This window comes from Abramis brama (assembly GCF_963993115.1).
Source record: "Abramis brama genome assembly, chromosome: 17".
NCBI lineage: Eukaryota > Metazoa > Chordata > Actinopteri > Cypriniformes > Leuciscidae > Abramis > Abramis brama.
In genome coordinates, this window is record NC_139979.1 from 33530352 (window position 1) to 33546086 (window position 15735).

Below are 15735 nucleotides of genomic sequence, written 5' to 3' on the forward strand. Positions count from 1 at the left end.
AACTGATAAATACGTTTGTTGGGCGGGGGGGCTTGGGGGGGGGCTGTCTCTCTAAATCTACTCTAAACAAACTGCAATACATACAAAACTCAGCTACCAGAATCCTGACAAGAACCAGGTCAAGTGAGCATATCCCCCACGATCTTGGAGTCCTTGCACTGGCTCCCTGTCAGGTTTGCATAGATTTTAAATTCTCATGCTTACCTACAAGGCCTGCCATGGTTTAGCCCCACAATTTCTGTCTGAACTTAATGATCTACACCACAAGGCGAGATCTTTGCTCCTCTGATTCTGGCTTTTTAACTGTTCCCTCAACTTGCTCTGTGGGTGACCAGGCCTTTTCTTCTTTGGCTCCAAAACATTGGAATTATCTTCCCACTGAGATTAGAAATGCTGAATCTTTTTTAAATCTTCTCTTAAAACGTATTTTTTTCAGGCTTGCCTGTACATGATTGATTATTCATTTTTTTATATATTTTATATACTTTTTTTGGTAACTTTATAATAACGTTCAGTTGTAAGTCATTTATAAGTGGTTAGTTAATGATGAACTAATCATTTACAAAACATTCATAAATGATTAGCAAGTGATATACTAACATTTCATGTATGTTTTGTAAATTCCGTTACAAGTCATTTACAAGTGATTAGTAAATAATTAACTAATTAAACATGACTGTGTTCATAAATGATTAATAAAGTATGTTATATTTTGTATGTATGTAGCAATTAGAGGGTGCAGAAAGTGTTGTAAATGCCTTGTATACACGTACAGATCATTTGTAACAGGTCAGTAACAGTGTTCAACACGATGTGTAACACATTTACAAGTGATGAATAGTTTACACTTTAGATTAGGGGATGCAGAAAGTGTTGTAAATGATTTATTCATGCGTTTACACATCTATAACAGGTGTTGAACACTGTAGTGTGTACTGCAGTGTAAGTGCTGACTGGTGAGGGTATAGACAGCTGTCTTCTGTAGTGTAGTGTGTAGTGTAGTGTAGTGTGTACTGCAGTGTAAGTGCTGACTGGTGAGGGTATAGACAGCTGTCTTCTGTAGTGTAGTGTGTAGTGTAGTGTAGTGTAGTGTAGTGTGTACTGCAGTGTTAGTGCTGACTGGTGAGGGTATAGACAGCTGTCTTCTGTAGTGTGTAGTGTAGTGTAGTGTAGTGTAGTGTAGTGTAGTGTGTAGTGCAGTGTTAGTGCTGACTGGTGAGGGTATAGACAGCTGTCTTCTGTAGTGTAGTGTGTAGTGTAGTGTAGTGTAGTGTAGTGTAGTGTAGTGTGTACTGCAGTGTTAGTGCTGACTGGTGAGGGTATAGACAGCTGTCTTCTGTAGTGTGTAGTGTAGTGTAGTGTAGTGTAGTGTGTACTGCAGTGTAAGTGCTGACTGGTGAGGGTATAGACAGCTGTCTTCTGTAGTATGTAGTGTAGTGTAGTGTGTAGTGTAGTGTAGTGTAGTGTGTAGTGTAGTGTAGTGTAGTGTGTACTGCAGTGTAAGTGCTGACTGGTGAGGGTATAGACAGCTGTCTTCTGTAGTGTGTAGTGTGTAGTGTAGTGTAGTGTAGTGTAGTGTAGTGTAGTGTGTAGTGTGTACTGCAGTGTAAGTGCTGACTGGTGAGGGTATAGACAGCTGTCTTCTGTAGTGTAGTGTGTAGTGTAGTGTAGTGTGTACTGGAGTGTAAGTGCTGACTGGTGAGGGTATAGACAGCTGTCTTCTGTAGTGTAGTGTAGTGTAGTGTGTAGTGTAGTGTAGTGTGTAGTGTAGTGTAGTGTGTACTGCAGTGTAAGTGCTGACTGGTGAGGGTATAGACAGCTGTCTTCTGTAGTGTGTAGTGTAGTGTGTACTGCAGTGTAAGTGCTGACTGGTGAGGGTATAGACAGCTGTATTCTGTAGTGTGTAGTGTAGTGTGTACTGCAGTGTAAGTGCTGACTGGTGAGGGTATAGACAGCTGTCTTCTGTAGTGTGGTGTGTACTGCAGTGTAAGTGCTGACTGGTGAGGGTATAGACAGCTGTCTTCTGTCGTGTGTAGTGTAGTGTAGTGTGTACTGCAGTGTAAGTGCTGACTGGTGAGGGTATAGACAGCTGTCTTCTGTAGTGTGTAGTGTAGTGTGCACTGCAGTGTAAGTGCTGACTGGTGAGGGTATAGACAGCTGTCTTCTGTAGTGTAGTGTAGTGTAGTGTAGTGTAGTGTAGTGTAGTGTGTACTGCAGTGTAAGTGCTGACTGGTGAGGGTATAGACAGCTGTCTTCTGTAGTGTGTAGTGTAGTGTAGTGTAGTGTAGTGTAGTGTGTAGTGTAGTGTAGAGTGTACTGCAGTGTAAGTGCTGACTGGTGAGGGTATAGACAGCTGTCTTCTGTAGTGTAGTGTGTAGTGTAGTGTGTAGTGTAGTGTAGTGTGTACTGCAGTGTAAGTGCTGACTGGTGAGGGTATAGACAGCTGTCTTCTGTAGTGTAGTGTGTAGTGTAGTGTAGTGTAGTGTAGTGTGTACTGCAGTGTTAGTGCTGACTGGTGAGGGTATAGACAGCTGTCTTCTGTAGTGTGTAGTGTAGTGTAGTGTAGTGTAGTGTAGTGTGTACTGCAGTGTTAGTGCTGACTGGTGAGGGTATAGACAGCTGTCTTCTGTAGTGTAGTGTGTAGTGTAGTGTAGTGTAGTGTAGTGTAGTGTAGTGTGTACTACAGTGTTAGTGCTGACTGGTGAGGGTATAGACAGCTGTCTTCTGTAGTGTGTAGTGTGTAGTGTAGTGTAGTGTAGTGTAGTGTGTACTGCAGTGTAAGTGCTGACTGGTGAGGGTATAGACAGCTGTCTTCTGTAGTATGTAGTGTAGTGTAGTGTGTAGTGTAGTGTAGTGTGTAGTGTAGTGTAGTGTAGTGTGTACTGCAGTGTAAGTGCTGACTGGTGAGGGTATAGACAGCTGTCTTCTGTAGTGTGTAGTGTGTAGTGTAGTGTAGTGTAGTGTAGTGTAGTGTAGTGTGTAGTGTGTACTGCAGTGTAAGTGCTGACTGGTGAGGGTATAGACAGCTGTCTTCTGTAGTGTAGTGTGTAGTGTAGTGTAGTGTGTACTGGAGTGTAAGTGCTGACTGGTGAGGGTATAGACAGCTGTCTTCTGTAGTGTAGTGTAGTGTAGTGTGTAGTGTAGTGTAGTGTGTAGTGTAGTGTAGTGTGTACTGCAGTGTAAGTGCTGACTGGTGAGGGTATAGACAGCTGTCTTCTGTAGTGTGTAGTGTAGTGTGTACTGCAGTGTAAGTGCTGACTGGTGAGGGTATAGACAGCTGTATTCTGTAGTGTGTAGTGTAGTGTGTACTGCAGTGTAAGTGCTGACTGGTGAGGGTATAGACAGCTGTCTTCTGTAGTGTGGTGTGTACTGCAGTGTAAGTGCTGACTGGTGAGGGTATAGACAGCTGTCTTCTGTCGTGTGTAGTGTAGTGTAGTGTGTACTGCAGTGTAAGTGCTGACTGGTGAGGGTATAGACAGCTGTCTTCTGTAGTGTGTAGTGTAGTGTGCACTGCAGTGTAAGTGCTGACTGGTGAGGGTATAGACAGCTGTCTTCTGTAGTGTGTAGTGTAGTGTGCACTGCAGTGTAAGTGCTGACTGGTGAGGGTATAGACAGCTGTCTTCTGTAGTGTAGTGTAGTGTAGTGTAGTGTAGTGTAGTGTAGTGTGTACTGCAGTGTAAGTGCTGACTGGTGAGGGTATAGACAGCTGTCTTCTGTAGTGTGTAGTGTAGTGTAGTGTAGTGTAGTGTAGTGTGTAGTGTAGTGTAGAGTGTACTGCAGTGTAAGTGCTGACTGGTGAGGGTTTAGACAGCTGTCTTCTGTAGTGTGTAGTGTAGTGTGTACTGCAGTGTAAGTGCTGACTGGTGAGGGTATAGACAGCTGTCTTCTGTAGTGTGTAGTGTAGTGTAGTGTAGTGTGTAGTGTAGTGTAGTGTGTACTGCAGTGTAAGTGCTGACTGGTGAGGGTATAGACAGCTGTCTTCTGTAGTGTGTAGTGTAGTGTGTACTGCAGTGTAAGTGCTGACTGGTGAGGGTATAGACAGCTGTCTTCTGTAGTGTGTAGTGTAGTGTAGTGTGTAGTGTAGTGTGTACTGCAGTGTTAGTGCTGACTGGTGAGGGTATAGACAGCTGTCTTCTGTAGTGTGTAGTGTAGTGTAGTGTAGTGTAGTGTAGTGTAGTGTAGTGTGTAGTGTAGTGTAGTGTGTACTGCAGTGTAAGTGCTGACTGGTGAGGGTATAGACAGCTGTCTTCTGTAGTGTGTAGTGTAGTGTAGTGTGTAGTGTAGTGTGTACTGCAGTGTAAGTGCTGACTGGTGAGGGTATAGACAGCTGTCTTCTCTGAAACACATGGAGTCTTTAACCGCTGTGCACCTGATGTGAGCAAAACATACAAAAAAAGTAACATAATTTATTAAACATTTATGAAATGCATAGTTATGTTTTGTAAATGATTAGTTCATTATTTACTAATCACTTGTAAATGACTTCTAACGGAATTTACAAAACATACATGAAATGTTAGTATATCACTTGCTAATCATTTATGAATGTTTTGTAAATGATTAGTTCATCATTAACTAACCACTTATAAATGACTTACAACTGAACGTTATTATAAAGTGTTACCCTTATGTTTTATATGTCTTACATTTTTTGATGTAGGTTCTATTTTTTCCCCTATTTCAATAAACATTTGTATGTTCTTGTAAAGCGCTTTGAGATGCAACTTAAAGTTTATTATTAGTATTACTACTATAATTATTATTATCTTAACTCTTTCCCCACCAGCGTCTTTAATCCTTTTCACTAAAATCTCATGGCCCCCAGAATATTTTGTTGTATGAATATCTGAACATGCAATATATCAAAAGGAAAAACAGAGCCTCTGCCTTTGCACAGAAAAATTCTAGCTTCATGCATTATTTTATTTACCAACACTTGAATGTGGGTTGAATGAAGTTTCCTAAAAAGCTGAGAAAATCAAGTGTCAAATGTCAGAGACTACATCCAGATCTGATTCAGAACGATGATCAAAACACAGATGGAGTAGATCGAGTTCATCAACACCCAAAGCTTCACAGTCCTAAAGCTTGTCTTGGATCAACATTTCATTCAGTAACATCAGGCAGTTTTGATGTATATGCTGTTTAATGTTGATGATCGCGTTATTTTACATGTGCATATGATTACATATGATATTGCTTCTTCTTCACATGTGTTTTGATCAGGAGATTCTTTCAGAAGATGTGTAATAGCTTCCCCTACAGTACAACAGCAAAAACATGGAAAGCTGGAAAATTCTGTCAATGGCGTGGAAGCGTTGTCTCATAAATTACGAAAATTATGATCAATGGCGGGGAAAGAGTTAAAATGGAGGCATCAATTTTTGGAAAAGTTTGTTTATTGTCCTTACATTTCTGAGAACACCAGATGTTTTTCCGTCATGCGACATGGAACTGAAATCAGGCTGCAGCTCAGAGATAATTAGATGCCAAAGAGACAGTTTAATGATTTATTAAAGCAATCGGATTGGGAGGCTGTGCGCTTCTTTGACTTTACCACACATTAGGGGTGTTCTTAGGCATGACATGAAGCGTGGCCAAAACATATTTGATTTAAAAAAAAGTTACATTTATTACACTTTATTTCGACAGTCCACTTTAGGATTAAACTTTATTTTGATGGTCCCCTTTTGACATTCTGTTGACTATAAGTAATGTTGCACCTAAATGTCTACTAACTCTCATTAGAGTATTAATAGACTGGTGGGTTAGGGGGAATACGTTGACGTAGTTGCAAAGTTACTTATAGTCAGTATAATGTCTTTTGTGGAGCATAACAATAAAGAGTTAGCAGATATTAAGCAGGCAGTCTACTAATGCTCTAATGACTGCTAGTTGACATGTAGTTGCAAAATTACTTATAGTTAACAGAATGTCTAAAGTGGACTACCAAAATAAAGTGTTACCATATACTATAGTTTAAAGTAACCTAAATTATAAATGTCTCTACTAAAGGCGATGTGGATGGCCGTCTTCAGGCGATGACAGCACTCACTGCAGCTTTAAAGAGGTTTTGGTCATGTAGAGAACAAATGCAGCAAGTGCTCCGGACCTTTGAAATGCAAGCGAAGAGAAAAACAACCTCTAGCACTACACAACATCCTGAGGACAAAGCTCATGACAGTAGCACAGGAGGCCGAGCAGAGAGCGAACAAGCTTATCAGCAACCCTTCCTCTTTCACCAAACAACTGCTAGAGGACAAGCGCAGTGGTCACCTTATGTGATTCAAAATTAATTGCTACCTCTATAACACCCTAAATGACTCCGCAAGAGACCAAGAGCTGGAACACCAGAAGGCTTTCATCAACAGATCTGCCGGCAGTAGAGTTTGACCTGAGAAAGCAGCTGGAAGGAGATTCAGGAGATAGTCAAAGGAGTGAGATCAGTGTCTGTCCTACAGCCTAGAGTCCAACCCTACATTGTTTACAAGAGCTGCCCAGAACTCCTCCGGCTACTATGGAGGATCCTCAGACTGAACTGGTGCAGAGGCAGTCACTACTATCCCTGGGTGTGTTTCCCGTACAACGACGTAACTCGCTGCTTAAACTACCACAGTGCGATGTATCGTTGAAGAAATCAACTAGCTAGTCACGACTGTTTCCCCAAACCATATTGTCGGAAATTGGTCGTTCAACCACGTTGGTTATTGATGTCACACACGTGGTGGAGTAATAACTTCTTTTAATGAATCTGTTTGAGATCAAATTAACGCTAGATGTTTTGCTATAAATAATGGACATGGCATCTGAGGACTATTTCTCATTTTTCTCAGCTATTTTGCTTTATTTCCAGATTCAATCATAGGCTCGTTCTTACGTAGTAGAGTACGTTCGCACATGCGCACTCTTCAAAAATGACTCTTGACAAACTAAAAGACGTAAATTACATTTGTATTATTCTAAATAAAAAATATAGATTGTACTGAATGTCAGATAAGGATTTATTGAGTCCACATGTCTTGCAAACAAGAAACTATCCACAGGTCGAGAGCTGTCGTTCCAAACACACAACTTTGCAATGCTGTTTGCGAATGTTCGTTCCAACTATGTTTTCGGCAAACACAGACTCGGTGAACTAATGCTGATAACGACGGGACTTGCGGCTATAGTTGGCTAATGATGCTTTTGAGATACACACCCCTAGGCTATTGTGTACAGAACAGCTACTACTTGTGTGTGCTAGGGCTTAGACTAGTCAGGTAGTCGACTACTTCAACCACTAGTAGGTGCTGTCGGAAGCCATCCAGCACTTGAGCGCAGAATAACCATAACTTCACGTCGACAGGCTTGTTTTTCCCTTATTATGGAGATTTCAAATGGTGCTCTTTTGCCTGCAATACATACATGGAATTAATTCAAGCATAATTCTGTATATTAAGTCTTTAAATTCAGACTTTTTTGAGACTCATGACCACAGTGACTGCCAACCGCTGTGGCTTTGAGAGAAAGAGGAATCTATTCTGCTATTTACAGTACTTCTGTAAAAACATTAAAACATAAAACACCAGGTAAATATCTGGATACAATGGTTGAAACGCAAACCGGTCAGCCATGACAGAGACCAAAGAAAGTATGTGGCAGAGGGACGATAATAGTGAATAGACTACATGAATATTTTCTTATTCTATTATAAATTATTTTGAACCGGTTGAGTAAAGATCTGACTGAGCACAGATCCGTTAGTGTTTTTACTGTTGAAGACCTGTACAACCTTATATGAGGAGGCTAATGTTGTATAATACCCCTAGGCTAACTGTTTAAATGCTGCGTGTCGATTTACAATTTGTTATTTTGCCTATATGTTAAATACAAAATGAAACCAGTTATTTGAATGTTTTTACAATACATGTACTGTAAGAGACTGTCAATTAATCAACACTCATTAACAAACTATTATATGTCTTTTTAAAAAATGTAACATAAACCACAAGTCGTGCAACCCTTATTGTGTGCACTATGTCGTCATTACAACAACAATCATCTACTTTTATAGTATCGGTCAAACTTTAGTTTAAGGGTCCATTTCTCACTATTAACTAACTATTAACTACAACTTTTTCCTCAGTAAACTCCTAATTACTGCTTATTAACAGTTAGTAAGTTAGTTGTTAAGTGTAGGTATTGGTATGAATAAGGAATGTAGAATACAGTCATGCAGAATAAGACATTTTTAAGATTATTATATATATATATATTTTTTTTTACATTTTGCTTTATAAGAACTAATAAACAGCCTATATCCTAGTAATATACAGTACATGCTAATAAACAACTAGTTAATAGTGAGAATTGGATCCTAAACTAAAGTGTTACTCACTTTTCAATTCATTAGAGTCTATTTAGGTTTATAATGGGTCACCTTACTGATGTAAGTCATGTAGTCATGCTGGCTGCTACGATGCCTGAGGATTGTTCAATAAATTAAAAATGTTTCAATTGTAGAGTGTTTGTCAACCTATTTAAAGGATTTGTAATTTCTGGATAACTTGTAAAGCCTCTAACAATATCAACACAACCATTAACTTGCTTTGCTCACTGATCTCTACATATGGATTATAGATACAGTATATTATATTTGTAACAATATTAAATTCCAAGGGAACAAGGAAGCAGGACCTGGTGAATGATCAATGTAAAGTTTAATAATAAAATAAACAATAAAATTAAAGTAAAGTGGCTGCCCCTCAAGGACGACTGCCGCAAATAAACATAATAGAACACAACATAAATGGTCCAGGCCTGGTCCTCTTTTGTCCTTCACTGTCGTCACTCCTCTTTTTATCCTTCCGGTGCTACTCTGTGAGACTCGAGACCAGTATGGCATGCAGGTGATGCTCATTAGTACTCGCGTCACTAGCCTCGGTCCATTCCCACAGCTCTCGGCCCCACCCTGCTTGTCAAATACCCCCATTGCCCTTCACAGGCTGGGGGTACCCTCAAAACTGCCCCCCCCCCCCGTCCAAAAACGCACTGTTGCTCGATCCTCAATCAGCCGAGAGAACGTCTTCACAATGCCTGGTGGTGGCACTGGATGGCCCTGGTGGGCGGCATTATTCTCCCCCCGTCCCCTGATGGCCGGCAACGGCTCCTCCTCGTCGGTGTCTGGCAGAACACATGCTGGCAGATGGATGCAGCCCTGGACATCGGCAAACGGCGACACCTCCTCCGACTCGACGATAGTCGCCCCTCCATGCTTTGGTGGATAGAGGCGAGTATATCCGTCCCCTTTGAGCCCTCCAGCTTCACCACCTCGAGCGTCCTTGGCGGCAGATTCTGCTCAATCCATCTCAATGGCACCTCGAATTTGACAGCGTGTCCCTCCTTCCTCCCTGGTTTCGACACCAATGTAACAATGTTTAAAGTTCAGGGAAGAAGGAGGCAGGAAACGGCAAACGTTCAATGTAAACTTTAATGACAAAAATAAACTAACAATAAAATGACCCTCACGGACGACTGCCGTATATAAACATAATAAAACACCTGGCCTGATCCTCTCTCGTCCTTCACTGTCGTCACTCCTCCTTTTATCCTTCCAGAGCTCCTCTTTGAGATTTGCCCCCGCCCTGCTTGCATTATTATAGACAGTATTTCCTCCATGTTTCAAATCAATGTGCGCTTTCCAGCTTGGCAACTTGTGTATCATGTAGAATTCTGAGTTTCCCACTTGTAAATGAGACTTCACTCAGGCATTCATGTGTTTGCAATTACACTATCTCTGACTCCACTTTAAGGGCAAATAGGTCTGTCTTTTCAGTAGGAGTGGTCATGTGACTGACTCTGTGAATTAAATGCATGAGTTTAGTCAAAGAAGTGCCATACAAATGTTCTCTTATAATGTAGATGTCCTCGCCTGTAATATGAGTAGCCGGCTCGCACAGGAAACTAAAAGGCTGTCAAAAAAAAGCTGCGCCCTTGAAAGATGAAGAAAAACACATATGCATGACACACAATCTAGCAGCGCACACATTGTAGGTAAATCACAGTCATTGCCTGCTGTCAGCTAAGGTTGTTTGTTTCCCTATGATTGTAGTGGACATAGAGGACAGTACATTTCCGCTTGGCTAGCCACAGCAAGAGGTCACTATTGCTACTCTGAGCGTCCCTGTGCTCTGCAGGCCTCTGACATGGAGCCCGTCCCACGAGATTAGAGCCTGTGCTGCGGCAGATGATGTGAAAACTATTACTCAGCCTTTTCAGTCTGTGTAGCACACCAGGCACAGTCACATAATAAAGGATATCAGATGTTTGAGAAAATGAGGGAGAGAGAAAGAGAATGAGAAAAATGTTGGCTTGTTAACAGCGAATCAGGTCGGGACAGCAAACCAGATGCATAGGGGGTAGATAAAAGACAAGCACAAGCTTAATATTCATATGGAAAATTAAATCAATTTGCACACACACAAAAAAAACGCATTTATATATTTTTCTTGAAACCTCCCGCTCTTTGTTTGATGTTCAAGTAGAAACAATTATTTTTGCTCCGACAGAAGCCCAAAGAAGCTTACTCGTTGATAACTGCAGATTAGTGGGCAGCTGCATTATCAGGGTAGAAAACATGCCACTGTACATGTGTGAGTTGTGAAGACCAAGCAGGTGTATAATACCTTCATTAACATTTCCATTCACCTCACTGGCAGTTGCTTAGCTTATGCATTACTCCTCTGGATATTTGCTGTCATCTTTGCTCATGGTCATTTGAGTCAAGCACCTTAGGAATACTTGCCATGTGACTAATGACTTCAATTTTCAAATTACATTTTACACATATTACAAACAGCACTAACTGGCTTCACAATAATGTGCACGAGTCATATAGTAGCAACCATCCTTTAGATTTATGTTACTTCCAAAAAATAAAACAAAAAAATCTAAATGGTCATTGGTGAAGAAGGATGCTTTTTGCCCCAGAATTGTGTAGATAGTTAACATGGAGTTGCAGAGTTACTTATAGTTATACCATGGTCTGGGTGAATACTCGATTCTGATTGGCTGCAGGGTGTCCATTAAAAAGTGATAGAGGACACCTAGTAAAGGAGTTCTGGTGAAACTGACTGTTTACCGTTCGAAATTAATAAATAAATGCGCTGGCTACATCAGCTGTGAGTAACCATAGCAACAGGCAGTAAACTGAAGGGTTCTACGAGCTGAACGGACTATAAATATCTCCGGTTGCTAAATAAACCGTCAGCCGTAACCAGGGAAACCAAGTTATTGTTTGTAAAAACTTTAGATTTCGATTGTAAAACTAATTAAAATATAAACTAATGTTTTAAAAATGTGTTATTTGACAAGTGACCATGGTATTTAAGCAGGTTAATGCCCTTCGAGGTGTCCATTGTATTAATGGACTTCGGCGGAGGGGTCAGGTATTAATGGACCTCCGCTGCGCGTCGGACGGTTCACGCCTCGCCGTCGTCCATTAATACCTGACAATGGACACCTCGTCGGGCATTAACCCTTACTTAGTAGTAGGGCTGCACAATTAATCAAATTTCTAATCGCGATTACTATCACGGATGCCACGATTACGTAATCGTTCAAAACCGCGAAAAAAAAAAAAAAAGCCACTTACAACATTCTGCGTGGGTGTGTTTAGAGCATGTTACGTTGTGAGAGGCGAACCACGACTACTTCAGAGAACCCAGCACAATAGGAACTACCAGAGACGTAGGCCTAAGTGTATGCTGAAATAAAAAGTGTCTCAACTCAGAAAAACGAACTTTCCTGTCCTGTCAGCCGTTATACTGCAGCAGCGCGCACTCTTCAATTGCACGCGCAAATGCGGCGGAGCGTGCTGTATATCGCTTCATTATACAGCGCAAAATAAACTACAAGCATGCAACATCGTTACATTTTAAATTAGAAAAAAAACAAAAACGCATTGTCCAGATTCAGTATTTGCGGTCAGATGAGATGTTGTCAGGCTATATGTCAATGTCATTATTCTATCGTTATTTTCATAACTTGATACGAAATAAAAAGTCTCTCACCTCAGAAAAAACTAAATTTCATGTCCTGTGTTTTACTGCGCTCGAAGCCTGCACTCACTTTAACAGTTCTTGTAAGTATTGTGTATCACCATGGTAACTGTTGTTTCCATAACCCGATAATGCCACTAATTGGTTATTTTGTATATTTTTAAATGACTGTGGTGGCTCATACCAAGATTGTATTACAAAAACTAGTTTGGGACTGCTATTTAATAGCTTAACCTCGTAGGCCTACTGTTTATTTATCAGTAGCCTATTAGTCATATTCTTACAATTTATTTGTAAATTAAGTAAACGGGGACAGTAGCCTACTTGTGTGTGTCAACAATTTTTGTGTAAACAAATGTATTATAATAGGCCTATATAATACCTAAAAATGTGGGTCACGGCTTTATGACCATGAGGAAATGCGGGTCCCATGGCCAAACTATTCAAAACATCATTCAATGTAAATCGTGGTAATCGTAATTGATTACAATTTCAAGGGAATAATCGACAATTATGATTTTTGTCATAATCGTGCAGCCCTAGTTAGTAGAATGTCTAAAATGGACTATGGAAATTAATGTTACAATGTTTTCCTCTACAGTATTCAAAATAATAATAAAACAACCCATACAAACATGTTACATTGTCACAATTAAAAATATATAAGAACAATCTACACATCTTCTGTTACACCCAGCTTGATAATTGAATGTACATTACAGACAGAGAGGTCATTCAGATAAAACGACTGTATAGTAAAAGAATCATAAAAGGGCAATTCAGAGCTGAGTGTTTTTGAACAACACTGGAAGAAAACAGTCACCTGGAGAGCCCTCAACATGAACAACTAAGAAACATTTTTGTGACATTTATTTTCTTCTCTGGGAGTTCAGAGTGTATTTGGCAGAGCCAGGGGGCTTGTTGCAGACATTCAGAGAGATGTGGGGTCCATTAGAAACACTCACTCTCTCCTCTTGGTGTCGGAGCACCTCCACATCCTTACAGGCAATGTTGCGAATTACTCTCTGCTCAGGGACACAATACCATGTGCTCTTGCACTTAACGCTCTCGGCGGGACGGAGAGAAATCCAGGTTGAACTGAGCTGTGTTATCCTTCCTTTTAATTTAAATGGAGTGAACACTTGTTTATAGTACTTTGATTTAAACTGATAAAATCACACAGCCATGCTTTTTCTTTTAACCTCCATTTGGAAGTAGTTGGATTTTGCAATTCATTGAAACCCTCAGGACTCTAGATCATACTTTTTTTTTTTTTTTTTTTTTAAATTAAACTAGGCATGTGACAGAAATGTGACATATTTCCAACAGATTAAATAACTATAAAGAACAATAATAAAGAATCAGGACACATTCAACCAATAGGTTATCTAGATATCTTTTGTAGGCTGGCATGTTTAAGTCCAGATTAAAATGTAAAAATGTATATGTATAAACAAATGTTTGAAAATAAATATTTAAGTATTTGGTGTTGTTTGATAAACACCATACACAAATCTGACTGACTGTCTGAAAATATGTGAATACTGCTCGACTTCCTTTCTCCTCCATGGCAAGCGGGTGTGATAATGTGCTTTGTGTACAGGGGTAACCACTGCATTTCTGCGTGTCAGAGGGCTAATTTGTATTTTTACTATTGCAAAAAAATACATTTTAACCTGTTGATGGGGGAAAAAAAGGTATCTAGAACTATTCACAATATTTTGAAGTGTCCATCAAATATTGCCACATGTTCAACCCAGTGTAACTGCCCATGTCACTCTGTGTGGGTACTGATAATGTGGATCATTGGAGACCCGATCTCATGAGAAAACGTAACTGTTTTGTATGAATTTGTACAATTTGATTTGTGCAAAAAGACAATAGTTAGAAAACAAAACTAAGCATGAAGGTTTAACCCCTAACCTAACCCTCAGTGGGGCGCAAACTGTGTCCAAATTAGATGAAATTATAAGAATTTTGGACAAAATGTAAAATAATGACAAATTATCCTATGAAAGTGTAGGATGTTTGTGCATCGTACAAATTTGTCCTGGCCAAATATCAACTATAATATGACATACATTTTGGATTTGGATGTTACATGCAAAAATTTTAGATGTTGTCTGTATTTATGCCTACTTACGAGTGAAGAATGATATACATATTCTTTAACTGGTTGGTATAGTTAGAGCATCTCCCATGTTGACCAACCAAACCTTGACCCCTAGGCCACACAATGAAGAATGCTTGTATCATAACAGAGGTAATGTACACATTTAAAGGGATAGTTCGCCCAAAAATGAAAATTCTGTCATCATTTACTCACCCACAAGTTGTTTCAAACATGTATGAATTTCTTTTTTCTGCTGAACACAAAAGAAGATATTTTGAAAAATGTCGGTAACCAAACAGTTGATGGACCCCATTGACTTCCATAGTATTTTTTTTTTCCTACTATGGAAGTCAATGGGGTCCATCAACTGTTTGGTTACCAACATTCTTCCAAATATCTTCCTTTATGTTCAGCAGAAAAAAGAAATTCATACAGGTTCATACAACTTGGTGAGTAAATGATGACAGAATTTTCATTTTTGGGCGAACTATCCCTTTAACGGTACAGTAGAGAAATCAACCTGTTATATAACACTTTAGTTTAGGGTCCAATTCTCACTATTAACTTGTTGCTTATTGGTATGCATATTACTAGTATATTGACTGTTTATTAGTTCTTGTAAAGCACTAGGACTGGGACGGTATGGATTTTTTCTTACCGCGGTTGAAAAGCAAGAAATTCCCGCGGTATAGCGGTAAACCGCTTTAAATCAACTTACACGATTCTTTTGTAGTTTGGTGTACTAAAGTGTTGTTCTAAAATAAACATTCACGAGTGTACCTTATTACTTCTTCTCACTGCTGATTCCTGATGGTTTAGAGGACGAGTCGTTTCAAAGAATAGTATACGGCGAGCGCGTCAAGCATAAAATGCCTCGTCCACTTGGGGAGGCGCGCGCGCAGTCAGAGAAGAAGAGATAAAAGCCCACCCACACTGACAACTGATTGGTTGACTTACCGAAACGGGCCAATCAGGATGCTCTCTCCCTCTCCCTCTCTGCCGTGCGCGCGCTACACGGTTTGGAACACAGTCTCTGTCTCGCATGCGCACTCTTGCTCGCTCGCTCTAGATTCCGGGAGATTTTAACTAATTTGCGGGCATCATGGAGCCGCTATTAATATGCGGGAGACTCCCGGAACTTCTGGGAGACTTGGGATGTCTGTAGGTACTCTCACATATAGGCCTAATAGTCAATACGAATGGAATGTTATTATGTGTCATGGAACATTGCGCTCCCCAACTCGCGAAAGGTCGGATGTGCTCCATCTTTTGATGGATTCAAGGTTTTCTAAACAAAACTTATGTAAGACACAATGTCATTAGACACAATCCATGTCATTAGAATCAATGTAATTAGACACAACGTGCACACATGTGCAGGCCAATGCTTTTTTTTTTTTTTTGCGGTGATGACGGTGACGAGCTCAGACCCGCGGTAGGCATCATGTGACCACGGTATTGCGGTAATGCGGTAACCGCCCCAGCCCTATAAAGCACATATTAATGCCTTATTCAGCATGAACATATTCTACATCCCTTAATCATAAACTTAACAACTACCTTACTGACTATTAATACACAGTA